Here is a 14,601-nt window from a genome sequence, read left to right on the forward strand (position 1 = left end):
AGGAGCGTCTTGCCACATGTCAACAATGGGTCTGACTGAGGGCCTCCAGGAGAGAAGCCCAAGCAAGACGCGCCCCGAGGAGCGTCTTGACACATGTCAACACTGGGTCTGACAGAGGGCCTCCAGGAGAGAGGCCCAAGCAAGACGCGCCCCGAGGAGTGTCTTGCCACATGTCACCACTTGGTCTGACTGAGCGCCTCCAGGAGAGAGGCCCAAGCAACACGCGCCCCGAGGAGCGTCAGGCCACATGTCACTACTCAGTCTGACTGAGCGCCTCCAGGAGAGAGGCCCAAGCAAGACGCGCCCCGAGGAGCGTCTTGCCACGTGTCAACACTGGGTCTGATTGAGGGCCTTCTGGAGAGAGGCCCAAGCAAGACGCGCCCCGAGGAGCGTCTTGCCACATGTCAACACTGGGTCTGACTGAGCGCCTCCAGGAGAGAGGCCCAATCAAGACACGCCCCGAGGAGCGTCTTGACACATGTCAACACTGGGTCTGACTGAGGGCCTCCATGAGAGAAGCCCAAGCAAGAAGCGCCCCGAGGAGAGTCTTGCCACATGTCAACACTCGGTCTGACAAAGGGCCTCCAGGAGAGAGGCCCAAGCAAGAGGCGCCCCGAGGAGTGTCTTGCCACATGTCACCACTGGGTCTGACTAAGCGCCTCCAGGAGAGAGGCCCAAGCAAGACGCGCCCCGAGGAGCGTCTTGTCACATGTCAACACTGGGTCTTTCTGAGCGCCTCCAGGAGAGAAGCCCAAGCAAGACACACCCCGAGGAGCGTCTTTCCATATGTCAGCACTCGGTCTGACTGAGCGCCTCCAGGAGAGAGTTCCAAGCAAGACGTGCCCCGAGGAGCGTCTTGCCACATGTCAACAATGGGTCTGACTGAGGGCCTCCAGGAGAGAAGCCCAAGCAACACGCGGCCCGAGGAGCGTCTTGCCACATGTCAGCACTCGGTCTGACTGAGCGCCTCCAGGAGAGAGGCCAAAGCAAGACGCGCCCCGAGGAGCGTCTTGCCACATGTCAACAATGGGTCTAACTGAGGGCCTCCAGGAGAGAAGCCCAAGCAAGACGCGCCCCGAGGAGCGTCTTGACACGTGTCAACACTCGGTCTGACTGAGCGCCTCCAGGAGAGAGGCCAAAGCAAGACGCGCCCCGAGGAGCGTCTTGACACATGTCAACACTGGGTCTGACAGAGGGCCTCCATGAGAGAGGCCCAAGCAAGATGCGCCCCGAGGAGTGTAATGCCACATGTCAACACTGTGTCCGACTGAGCGCCTCCAGGAGAGAGGCCCAAGCAAGACGCGCCCCGAGGAGCGTCTTGCCACGTGTCAACACTGGGTCTGACTTAGCGCCTCCAGGAGAGAGGCCCAAGCAAGATGCGCCCCGAGGAGCGTCTTTCCACGTGTCACCACTGGGTCTGACTGAGCTCCTCCAGGAAAGAGGCCCAAGCAAGACGCGCCCCGAGGAGCGTCTTGCCACGTGTCACCACTGTTTCTGATTAAGCACCTCCAGGAGAGAGGCCCCAGCAAGACGTGCCCCGAGGAGCGTCTTGCCACATGTCACTACTCGGTCTAACTGAGCACCTCCAGGAGAGAGGCCCAAGCAAGACTTGCCCCGAGGAGCGTCTTGCCACATGTCAACACTGTGTCTGACTGAGCGCCTCCAGGAGAGAGGCCCAAGCAAGACACGCCCCGAGGAGCGTCTTGACACATGTCAACACTGGGTCGGACTGAGGGCCTCCATGAGAGAAGCCCAAGCAAGACGCGCCCCGAGGAGAGTCTTGCCACATGTCAACACTCGGTCTGACAGAGGGCATTCAGGAGAGAGGCCCAAGCAATACGCGCCCCGAGGGTGTCTTGCCACATGTCACCACTGGGTCTGAATGAGCGCCTCCAGGAGAGAGGCCCAACCAAGACGCGCCCCGAGGAGTGTCTTGCCACATGCCAACACTGGGTCTGACTGAGCGCCTCCAGGAGAGAGGCCCAAGCAAGACGCGCCCCGAGGAGCGTCTTGCCACGTGTCAACACTGGGTCTGACTGAGCGCCTCCAGGAGCGAGGCCCAAGCAAGACGCGCCCCGAGGAGCGTCTTTCCACGTGTCACCACTGGGTCTGACTGAGCGCCTCCAGGAGAGAGGCCCAAGCAAGACGCGCCCCGAGGAGCGTCTTGCCACATGTCAACACTGGGTCTGACTGAGCGCCTCCAGGAGAGAGGCCCAAGCAAGACGCGCCCCGAGGAGCGTCTTGTCACATGTCAACACTGGGTCTGTCTGAGCGCCTTCAGGAGAGAAGCCCAAGCAAGACGAGCCCCGAGGAGCGTCTTGCCAAATGTCAACAATGGGTCTGACTGAGGGCCTCCAGGAGAGAAGCCCAAGCAAGACTGCGCCCCGAGGAGCGTCTTGACACATGTCAACACTGGGTCTGACAGAGTGCCTCCAGGAGAGAGGCCCAAGCAAGACGCGCCCCGAGGAGTGTCTTGCCACATGTCACCACTGGGTCTGACTGAGCGCCTCCAGGAGAGAGGCCCAAGCAAGACGCGCCCCGAGGAGCGTCAGGCCACATGTCACTACTCAGTCTGACTGAGCGCCTCCAGGAGAGAGGCCCAAGCAAGACGCGCCCCGAGGAGCGTCTTGCCACATGTCAGCACTGGGTCTGACTGAGCGCCTCCAGTAGAGAGGCCCCAGCAAGACGCGCCCCGAGGAGCGTCTTGCCTTATGTCAGCACTCGGTCTGACTGAGCGCCTCCAGGAGAGAGGCCCAAGCAAGACGCGCCCCGAGGAGCGTCTTGCCACATGTCAACAATGGGTCTGACTGAGGGCCTCCAGGAGAGAGGCCCAAGCAAGATGCGCCCGGAGGAGCGTATTGCCACATGTCAACACTGGGTCTGACAGAGGGCCTCCAGGAGAGAGGCCCAAGCAAGACGCGCCCCGAGGAGCGTCTTGTCACATGTCAACACTGGGTCTTTCTGAGCGCCTCCAGGAGAGAAGCCCAAGCAAGACACGCCCTGAGGAGCGTCTTGCCACATGTCAGCACTCCGTCTGACTGAGCGCCTCCAGGAGAGAGGCCCAAGCACGACGCGCCCCGAGGAGCGTCTTGCCACATGTCAGCACTCGATCTGACTGAGCACCTCCAGGAGAGAGGCCCAAGCAAGACGCGCCCCGAGAAGCGTCTTGCCACATGTCAACAATGGGTCTGACTGAGGGCCTCCAGGAGAGAAGCCCAAGCAACACGCGGCCCGAGGAGCGTCTTGCCACATGTCAGCACTCGGTCTGACTGAGCGCCTCCAGGAGAGAGGCCCAAGCAAGATGCGCCCCGAGGAGCGTCTTGCCACATGTCAACACTGGGTCTGACAGAGGGCCTCCATGAGAGAGGCCCAAGCAAGACGTGCCCCGAGGAGTGTCTTGACACATGTCAACACTTTGTCTGACAGAGGGCCTCCAGGAGAGAGGACCAAGCAAGACGCGCCCCGAGGAGTGTCTTGCCACATGTCACCACTTGGTCTGACTGAGCGCCTCCAGGAGAGAGGCCCAAGCAACACGCGCCCCTAGGAGCGTCAGGCCACATGTCACTGCTCAGTCTGACTGAGCGCCTCCAGGAGAGAGGCCCAAGTAAGATGCGCCCCGAGGAGCGTATTGCCACGTGTCAACACTGGGTCTGATTGAGGGCCTTCTGGAGAGAGGCCCAAGCAAGACGCGCCCTGAGGAGCGTCTTGCCACATGTCAACAATGGTTCTTACTGAGGGCCTCCAGGAGAGAAGCCCAAGCAAGACGTGCCCCGAGGAGCTTCTTGCCACATGTCAGCACTCGGTCTGACAGAGGGCCTCCATGAGAGACGCCCAAGCAAGACGCGCCCCGAGGAGTGTCTTGCCAAATGTCAACACTGGGTCTGACTGATTGCCTCAGGGAGAGAGGTCCAAGCAAGACGCGCCCCGAGGAGCGTCTTGCAACATGTCACTACTCGGTCTGACTGAGCGCCTCAGTTAGAGAGGTCCAAGCAAGACGCGCCCCGAGGAGCGTCTTGCCACATGTCAACACTGGGTCTGACTGAGTGCCTCCATGAGAGAAGCCCCAGCAAGACGCGCCCCGAGGAGCGTCTTGCCACATGTCAACACTGGGTCTGACTGAGCGCCTCCAGGAGAGAGGCCCAAGCAAGACACGCCCCAAGGAGCGTCTTGACACATGTCAACACAGGGTCTGACTGAGGGCCTCCATGTGAGAAGCCCAAGCAAGACGCGCCCCGAGGAGTGTCTTGCCACATGTCAACACTGGGTCTGACTGAGCGCCTCCAGGAGAGAGGCCCAAGCAAGACGCGCCCCGAGGAGCGTCTTGCCACGTGTCACCACTGGGTCTGATTGAGCACCTCCAGGAGAGAGGCCCCAGCAAGACGCGCCGCGAGGAGCATCTTGCCTTATGTCAGCACTCGGTCTGACTGAGCGCCTCCAGGAGAGAGGCCCAAGCAAGACCCGCCCCGAGGAGCGTCTTGCCACATGTCACTACTCCGTCTGACTGAGCGCCTCCAGGAGGGAGGTCCAAGCAAGACACGCCCCGAGGAGCGTCTTGCCACATGTCACTACTCGGTCTGACTGAGCGCCTCCAGGAGAGAGGCCCAAGCAAGACGTGCCCCGAGGAGCGTCTTGCCACATGTCAACAATGGATCTGACTGAGGGCCTCCAGGAGAGAAGCCCAAGCAATACGCGCCCCGAGGAGCGTCTTGCCAGATGTCAACACTGGTTCTGACTGAGGGCCCCCAGGAGAGAGGCCCAAATAAGACGCGCCCCGAGGAGCGTCTTGCCACATGTCAACACTGGGTCTGACTGAGGGCCTCCAGGAGAGAAGCCCAAGCAAGATGCGCCCCGAAGAGCGTCTTGCCACATGTCAGCACTCGGTCTGACTGAGCACCTCCAGGAGAGAGGCCCAAGCAATACGCGCCCCGAGGAGCGTCTTGACACATGTCTCCTCTGGGTCTGACTGAGCGCCTCCAGGAGAGAGGCCCAAGCAAGACGTGCCCCGAGGAGCATCTTGCCACATGTCAACACTGGGTCTGACTGAGTGCCTCGATGAGAGAAGCCCCAGCAAGACGCGCCCCGAGGAGCGTCTTGCCACATGTCAACACTGGGTCTGACTGAGCGCCTCCAGTAGAGAGGCCCGAGGAGCGTCTTGCCACATGTCACCTATGGGTCTGACTGAGCGCCTCCAGGAGAGAGGCGCAAGCAAGAAACGCCCGAGGAGCGTCTTGACACATGTCAACACTGGGTCTGACTGAGCGCCTCCAGGAGAGAGGCCCCAGCAAGACGCGCCCCGAGGAGCGTCTTGCCACATGTCAACAATGTGTCTGACTGAGGGCCTCCAGGAGAGAAGCCCAAGCAAGACGCGCCCCGAGGAGCGTCTTGCCACATGTCAACACTGGGTCTAATTGAGCGCCTCCAGGAGAGAGGCCCAAGAATGACGCGCCCCGAGGAGCGTCTTGCCACATGTCACTACTGGGTCTGACTGAGCGCCTCCAGGAGAGAGGTCCAAGCAACACGCGCCCCGAGGAGCGTCTTGCCACATGTCAACACTGGGTCTGACTGAGTGCCTCCATGAGTGAAGCCCCAGCAAGACGCGCCCCGAGGAGCGTCTTGCCTTATGTCACTACTCGGTCTGACTGAGCGCCTCCAGGAGAGAGGCCCAAGCAAGACGTGTCCCGAGGAGCGTCTTGCCACATGTCAACAATGGGTCTGACTGAGGGCCTCCAGGAGAGAAGCCCAAGCAAGAAGCGCCCCGAGGAGCGTCTTGCCACATGTCAACACTGGGTCTGACTGAGCGCCTCCAGGAGAGAGGCCCAAGCAAGACACGCCCCGAGGAGCGTCTTGACACATGTCAACACTGGGTCTGACTGAGGGCCTCCATGAGAGAAGCCCAAGCAAGACGCGCCCCGAGGAGAGTCTTGCCACATGTCAACACTGGGTCTGACAGAGGGCCTCCATGAGAGAGGCCCAAGCAAGACGTGCCCCGAGGAGTGTCTTGACACATGTCAACACTTTGTCTGACAGAGGGCCTCCAGGAGAGAGGACCAAGCAAGACGCGCCCCGAGGAGTGTCTTGCCACATGTCACCACTTGGTCTGACTGAGCGCCTCCAGGAGAGAGGCCCAAGCAACACGCGCCCCTAGGAGCGTCAGGCCACATGTCACTGCTCAGTCTGACTGAGCGCCTCCAGGAGAGAGGCCCAAGTAAGATGCGCCCCGAGGAGCGTATTGCCACGTGTCAACACTGGGTCTGATTGAGGGCCTTCTGGAGAGAGGCCCAAGCAAGACGCGCCCCGAGGAGCGTCTTGCCACATGTCAACAATGGTTCTTACTGAGGGCCTCCAGGAGAGAAGCCCAAGCAAGACGTGCCCCGAGGAGCTTCTTGCCACATGTCAGCACTCGGTCTGACAGAGGGCCTCCATGAGAGACGCCCAAGCAAGACGCGCCCCGAGGAGTGTCTTGCCAAATGTCAACACTGGGTCTGACTGATTGCCTCAGGGAGAGAGGTCCAAGCAAGACGCGCCCCGAGGAGCGTCTTGCAACATGTCACTACTCGGTCTGACTGAGCGCCTCAGTTAGAGAGGTCCAAGCAAGACGCGCCCCGAGGAGCGTCTTGCCACATGTCAACACTGGGTCTGACTGAGTGCCTCCATGAGAGAAGCCCCAGCAAGACGCGCCCCGAGGAGCGTCTTGCCACATGTCAACACTGGGTCTGACTGAGCGCCTCCAGGAGAGAGGCCCAAGCAAGACACGCCCCAAGGAGCGTCTTGACACATGTCAACACAGGGTCTGACTGAGGGCCTCCATGTGAGAAGCCCAAGCAAGACGCGCCCCGAGGAGTGTCTTGCCACATGTCAACACTGGGTCTGACTGAGCGCCTCCAGGAGAGAGGCCCCAGCAAGACGCGCCGCGAGGAGCATCTTGCCTTATGTCAGCACTCGGTCTGACTGAGCGCCTCCAGGAGAGAGGCCCAAGCAAGACCCGCCCCGAGGAGCGTCTTGCCACATGTCACTACTCCGTCTGACTGAGCGCCTCCAGGAGGGAGGTCCAAGCAAGACACGCCCCGAGGAGCGTCTTGCCACATGTCACTACTCGGTCTGACTGAGCGCCTCCAGGAGAGAGGCCCAAGCAAGACGTGCCCCGAGGAGCGTCTTGCCACATGTCAACAATGGATCTGACTGAGGGCCTCCAGGAGAGAAGCCCAAGCAATACGCGCCCCGAGGAGCGTCTTGCCAGATGTCAACACTGGTTCTGACTGAGGGCCCCCAGGAGAGAGGCCCAAATAAGACGCGCCCCGAGGAGCGTCTTGCCACATGTCAACACTGGGTCTGACTGAGGGCCTCCAGGAGAGAAGCCCAAGCAAGATGCGCCCCGAAGAGCGTCTTGCCACATGTCAGCACTCGGTCTGACTGAGCACCTCCAGGAGAGAGGCCCAAGCAATACGCGCCCCGAGGAGCGTCTTGACACATGTCTCCTCTGGGTCTGACTGAGCGCCTCCAGGAGAGAGGCCCAAGCAAGACGTGCCCCGAGGAGCATCTTGCCACATGTCAACACTGGGTCTGACTGAGTGCCTCCATGAGAGAAGCCCCAGCAAGACGCGCCCCGAGGAGCGTCTTGCCACATGTCAACACTGGGTCTGACTGAGCGCCTCCAGGAGAGAGGCCCGAGGAGCGTCTTGCCACATGTCACCTATGGGTCTGACTGAGCGCCTCCAGGAGAGAGGCGCAAGCAAGAAACGCCCGAGGAGCGTCTTGACACATGTCAACACTGGGTCTGACTGAGCGCCTCCAGGAGAGAGGCCCCAGCAAGACGCGCCCCGAGGAGCGTCTTGCCACATGTCAACAATGTGTCTGACTGAGGGCCTCCAGGAGAGAAGCCCAAGCAAGACGCGCCCCGAGGAGCGTCTTGCCACATGTCAACACTGGGTCTAATTGAGCGCCTCCAGGAGAGAGGCCCAAGAATGACGCGCCCCGAGGAGCGTCTTGCCACATGTCACTACTGGGTCTGACTGAGCGCCTCCAGGAGAGAGGTCCAAGCAACACGCGCCCCGAGGAGCGTCTTGCCACATGTCAACACTGGGTCTGACTGAGTGCCTCCATGAGAGAAGCCCCAGCAAGACGCGCCCCGAGGAGCGTCTTGCCACATGTCAACACTGGGTCTGACTGAGCGCCTCCAGGAGAGAGGCCCGAGGAGAGTCTTGCCACATGTCACCTATGGGTCTGACTGAGCGCCTCCAGGAGAGAGGCGCAAGCAAGAAACGCCCGAGGAGCGTCTTGACACATGTCAACACTGGGTCTGACTGAGCGCCTCCAGGAGAGAGGCCCCAGCAAGACGCGCCCCGAGGAGCGTCTTGCCACATGTCAACAATGTGTCTGACTGAGGGCCTCCAGGAGAGAAGCCCAAGCAAGACGCGCCCCGAGGAGCGTCTTGCCACATGTCAACACTGGGTCTAATTGAGTGCCTCCAGGAGAGAGGCCCAAGAATGACGCGCCCCGAGGAGCGTCTTGCCACATGTCACTACTGGGTCTGACTGAGCGCCTCCAGGAGAGAGGTCCAAGCAACACGCGCCCCGAGGAGCGTCTTGCCACATGTCAACACTGGGTCTGACTGAGTGCCTCCATGAGTGAAGCCCCAGCAAGACGCGCCCCGAGGAGCGTCTTGCCTTATGTCACTACTCGGTCTGACTGAGCGCCTCCAGGAGAGAGGCCCAAGCAAGACGTGTCCCGAGGAGCGTCTTGCCACATGTCAACAATGGGTCTGACTGAGGGCCTCCAGGAGAGAAGCCCAAGCAAGAAGCGCCCCGAGGAGCGTCTTGCCACATGTCAACACTGGGTCTGACTGAGCGCCTCCAGGAGAGAGGCCCAAGCAAGACACGCCCCGAGGAGCGTCTTGACACATGTCAACACTGGGTCTGACTGAGGGCCTCCATGAGAGAAGCCCAAGCAAGACGCGCCCCGAGGAGAGTCTTGCCACATGTCAACACTGGGTCTGACAGAGGGCATCCAGAAGAGAGGCCCAAGCAATACGTGCCCCGAGGAGCGTCTTGCCACATGTCAACAATGGGTCTGACTGAGGGCCTCCAGGAGAGAAGCCAAAGCCAGGCGCGCCCCGAGGAGCGTCTTGCCACATATCACTACTCGGTCTAACTGAGCGCCTCCAGGAGAGAGGTCCAAGCAAGACGCGCCCCGAGGAGCGTCTTGCCACATGTCACTACTCGGTCTGACTGAGCGCCTCCAGGAGAGAGGCCCAAGCAAGACGTGCCCTGAGGAGCGTCTTGCCACATGTCAACACTGGGTCTGACTGAGGGCCTCCAGGAGAGAGGCCTAAATAAGACGCGCCCCGAGGAGCGTCTTGCCACATGTCAACAATGGGTCTGACTGAGGGCCTCCAGGAGAGAGGCCTAAATAAGAAGCGCCCCGAGGAGCGTCTTGCCACATGTCAGCACTCGGTCTGACTGAGCGCCTCCAGGAGAGAGGCCCAAGCAAGACGCGCCCCGAGGAGCGTCTTGCCACCTGTCAACACTGGGTCTGACTGAGCGCCTCCAGGAGAGAGGCCCAAGCAAGACGCGCCCCGAGGAGAGTCTTGCCACATGTCAGCACTCGGTCTGACTGAGCGCCTCCAGGGGAGAGGCCCAAGCAAGACGCGCCCCGAGGAGCGTCCTGACACATTTCTCCTCTGGGTCTGACTGAGCGCCTCCAGGAGAGAGGCCCAAGCAAGACGTTCCCCGAGGAGCGTCTTTCCACATGTCAACACTGGGTCTGACTGAGTGCCTCCATGAGAGAAGAACCAGCAAGACGCGCCAAGAGGAGCGTCTTGCCACATGTCAACACTGGGTCTGACTGAGCACCTCCAGGAGAGAGGCTCAAGCAAGACGCGCCCCGAGGAGCGTCTTGCCACATGTCAACACTGGGTCTGACTGAGCGCCTCCAGGAGAGAGGCCCGAGGAGCGTCTTGACACATATCACCTCTGGGTCTGACTGAGCGCCTCCAGGAGAGAGGCCCAAGCAAGAAGCGCCCCGAGGAGCGTCTTGTCACATGTCAACACTGGGTCTGACTGAGCGCCTCCAGGAGCGAGGCCCAAGCAAGAAACGCCCGAGGAGCGTCTTGACACATGTCAACACTGGGTCTGACTGAGCGCCTCCAGGAGAGAGGTCCAAGCAACACGCGCCCTGAGGAGCGTCTTGCCACATGTCAACACTGGGTCTGACTGAGGGCCTCCATGAGAGAAGCCCAAGCAAGACGCGCCCCGAGGAGCGTCTTGCTAACGTGTCAACATTGGGTCTGACTTAGCGCCTCCAGGAGAGAGGCCCAAGCAAGATGCGCCCCGAGGAGCGTCTTGCCACGTGTCACCACTGGGTCTGACTGAGCTCCTCCAGGAGAGAGGCCCAAGCAAGACGCGCCCCGAGGAGCGTCTTGCCACGTGTCACCACTGGGTCTGATTGAGCACCTCCAGGAGAGAGGCCCCAGCAAGACGCGCCGCGAGGAGCATCGTGCCTTATGTCAGCACTCGGTCTGACTGAGCGCCTCCAGGAGAGAGGCCCAAGCAAGACCCGCCCCGAGGAGCGTCTTGCCACATGTCACTACTCGGTCTGACTGAGCGCCTCCAGGAGGGAGGTCCAAGCAAGACGCGCCCCGAGGAGTGTCTTGCCACATGTCACTACTCGGTCTGACTGAGCGCCTCCAGGAGAGAGGCCCAAGCAAGACGTGCCCCGAGGAGAGTCTTGCCACATGTCAACAATGGGTCTGACTGAGGGCCTCCAGGAGAGAAGCCCAAGCAAGACGCGCCCCGAGGAGCGTCTTGCCAGATGTCAACACTGGGTCTGACTGAGGGCCCCCAGAAGAGAGGCCCAAATAAGACGCGCCCCGAGGAGCGTCTTGCCACATGTCAACACTGGGTCTGACTGAGGGCCTCCAGGAGAGAAGCCCATGCAAGATGCGCCCCGAGGAGCGTCTTGCCACATGTCAGCACTGGGTCTAATTGAGCGCCTCCAGGAGAGAGGCCCAAGAATGACGCGCCCCGAGGAGCGTCTTGCCACATGTCACTACTGGGTCTGACTGAGCGCCTCCAGGAGAGAGGTCCAAGCAAGACGCTCCCCGAGGAGCGTCTTGCCACATGTCAACACTGGGTCTGACTGAGTGCCTCCATGAGTGAAGCCCCAGCAAGACGCGCCCCGAGGAGCGTCTTGCCTTATGTCACTACTCGGTCTGACTGAGCGCCTCCAGGAGAGAGGCCCAAGCAAGACGTGTCCCGAGGAGCGTCTTGCCACATGTCAACAATGGGTCTGACTGAGGGCCTCCAGGAGAGAGGCCTAAATAAGAAGCGCCCTGAGGAGCGTCTTGCCACATGTCAACACTGGGTCTGACTGAGCGCCTCCAGGAGAGAGGCCCAAGCAAGACACGCCCCGAGGAGCGTCTTGCCACATGTCACTACTCGGTCTGACTGAGCGCCTCCAGGAGAGAGGCCCAAGCAAGACGCGCCCTGAGGAGCGTCTTGCCACATGTCAACACTGGGTCTGACTGAGGGCCTCCAGGAGAGAGGCCTAAATAAGACGCGCCCCGAGGAGCGTCTTGCCACATGTCAACAATGGGTCTGACTGAGGGCCTCCAGGAGAGAGGCCTAAATAAGAAGCGCCCCGAGGAGCGTCTTGCCACATGTCAGCACTCGGTCTGACTGAGCGCCTCCAGGAGAGAGGCCCAAGCAAGACGCGCCCCGAGGAGCGTCCTGACACATTTCTCCTCTGGGTCTGACTGAGCGCCTCCAGGAGAGAGGCCCAAGCAAGACGTTCCCCGAGGAGCGTCTTTCCACATGTCAACACTGGGTCTGACTGAGTGCCTCCATGAGAGAAGAACCAGCAAGACGCGCCCCGAGGAGCGTCATGCCACATGTCAACACTGGGTCTGACTGAGCACCTCCAGGAGAGAGGCTCAAGCAAGACGCGCCCCGAGGAGCGTCTTGCCTTATGTCAGCACTCGGTCTGACTGAGTGCCTCCAGGAGAGAGGCCCAAGCAAGACGCGCCCCGAGGAGCGTCTTGCGACATGTCACTACTCGGTCTAACTGAGCGCCTCCAGGAGAGAGGTCCAAGCAAGACGCGCCCCGAGGAGCGTCTTGCCACATGTCACTACTCGGTCTGACTGAGCGCCTCCAGGAGAGAGGCCCAAGCAAGACGTGCCCCGAGGAGCGTCTTGCCACATGTCAACAATGGGTCTGACTGAGGGCCTCCAGGAGAGAAGCCCAAGCAAGACGCGCCCCGAGGAGCGTCTTGCCACATGTCAACACTGGGTCTGACTGAGCGCCTCCAGGAGAAAGGCCCAAGCAAGACACGCCCCGAGGAGCGTCTTGACACATGTCAACACTGGGTCTGACTGAGGGCCTCCACGAGAGAAGCCCAAGCAAGACGCGCCCCGCGGAGAGTCTTGCCACATGTCAACACTCGGTCTGACAAAGGGCCTCCAGGAGAGAGGCCCAAGTAAGACGCGCCCCGCGGAATGTCTTGCCACATGTCACCACTGGGTCTGACTGAGCGCCTCCAGGAGAGAAGCCCAAGCAAGACGCGCCCCGAGGAGTGTCTTTCCAAATGTCAGCACTCGGTCTGACTGAGCGCCTCCAGGAGAGAGGCCCAAGCAAGACGCGCCCCGAGGAGCGTCTTGCCACATGTCAACAATGGGTCTGACTGAGGGCCTCCAGGAGAGAAGCCCAAGCAACACGCGGCCCGAGGAGCGTCTTGCCACATGTCAGCACTCGGTCTGACTGAGCGCCTCCAGGAGAGAGACCAAAGCAAGACGCGCCCCGAGGAGCGTCTTGCCACATGTCAACAATGGGTCTGACTGAGGGCCTCCAGGAGAGAAGCCCAAGCAAGACGCCCCCCGAGGAGCGTCTTGACACATGTCAACACTGGGTCTGACAGAGGGCCTCCAGGAGAGAGGCCCAAGCAAGACGCGCCCCGAGGAGTGTCTTGCCACATGTCACCACTTGGTCTGACTGAGCGCCTCCAGGAGAGAGGCCCAAGCAACACGCGCCCCGAGGAGCGTCAGGCCACATGTCACTACTCAGTCTGACTGAGCGCCTCCAGGAGAGAGGCCCAAGAAAGACGCGCCCCGAGGAGCGTCTTGCCACGTGTCAACACTGGGTCTGATTGAGGGCCTTCTGGAGAGAGGCCCAAGCAAGACGCGCCCCGAGGAGCGTCTTGCCACATGTCAACACTGGGTCTGACTGAGCGCCTCCAGGAGAGAGGCCCAATCAAGACACGCCCCGAGGAGCGTCTTGACACATGTCAACACTGGGTCTGACTGAGGGCCTCCATGAGAGAAGCCCAAGCAAGAAGCGCCCCGAGGAGAGTCTTGCCACATGTCAACACTCGGTCTGACAAAGGGCCTCCAGGAGAGAGGCCCAAGCAAGAGGCGCCCCGAGGAGTGTCTTGCCACATGTCACCACTGGGTCTGACTAAGCGCCTCCAGGAGAGAGGCCCAAGCAAGACGCGCCCCGAGGAGCGTCTTGTCACATGTCAACACTGGGTCTTTCTGAGCGCCTCCAGGAGAGAAGCCCAAGCAAGACGCGCCCCGAGGAGCGTCTTTCCATATGTCAGCACTCGGTCTGACTGAGCGCCTCCAGGAGAGAGTTCCAAGCAAGACGTGCCCCGAGGAGCGTCTTGCCACATGTCAACAATGGGTCTGACTGAGGGCCTCCAGGAGAGAAGCCCAAGCAACACGCGGCCCGAGGAGCGTCTTGCCACATGTCAGCACTCGGTCTGACTGAGCGCCTCCAGGAGAGAGGCCAAAGCAAGACGCGCCCCGAGGAGCGTCTTGCCACATGTCAACAATGGGTCTAACTGAGGGCCTCCAGGAGAGAAGCCCAAGCAAGACGCGCCCCGAGGAGCGTCTTGACACGTGTCAACACTCGGTCTGACTGAGCGCCTCCAGGAGAGAGGCCAAAGCAAGACGCGCCCCGAGGAGCGTCTTGACACATGTCAACACTGGGTCTGACAGAGGGCCTCCATGAGAGAGGCCCAAGCAAGATGTGCCCCGAGGAGTGTAATGCCACATGTCAACACTGTGTCCGACTGAGCGCCTCCAGGAGAGAGGCCCAAGCAAGACGCGCCCCGAGGAGCGTCTTGCCACGTGTCAACACTGGGTCTGACTTAGCGCCTCCAGGAGAGAGGCCCAAGCAAGATGCGCCCCGAGGAGCGTCTTTCCACGTGTCACCACTGGGTCTGACTGAGCTCCTCCAGGAAAGAGGCCCAAGCAAGACGCGCCCCGAGGAGCATCTTGCCACGTGTCACCACTGTTTCTGATTAAGCACCTCCAGGAGAGAGGCCCCAGCAAGACGCGCCCCGAGGAGCGTCTTGCCACATGTCACTACTCGGTCTGACTGAGCACCTCCAGGAGGGAGGTCCAAGCAAGACGCGCCCCGAGGAGAGTCTTGCCACATGTCACTACTCGGTCTAACTGAGCACCTCAAGGAGAGAGGCCCAAGCAAGACTTGCCCCGAGGAGCGTCTTGCCACATGTCAACACTGTGTCTGACTGAGCGCCTCCAGGAGAGAGGCCCAAGCAAGACACGCCCCGAGGAGCGTCTTGACACATGTCAACACTGGGTCTGACTG

Source organism: Nothobranchius furzeri, chromosome 7 (genome assembly GCF_043380555.1).
Source record: "Nothobranchius furzeri strain GRZ-AD chromosome 7, NfurGRZ-RIMD1, whole genome shotgun sequence".
Lineage (NCBI taxonomy): Eukaryota > Metazoa > Chordata > Actinopteri > Cyprinodontiformes > Nothobranchiidae > Nothobranchius > Nothobranchius furzeri.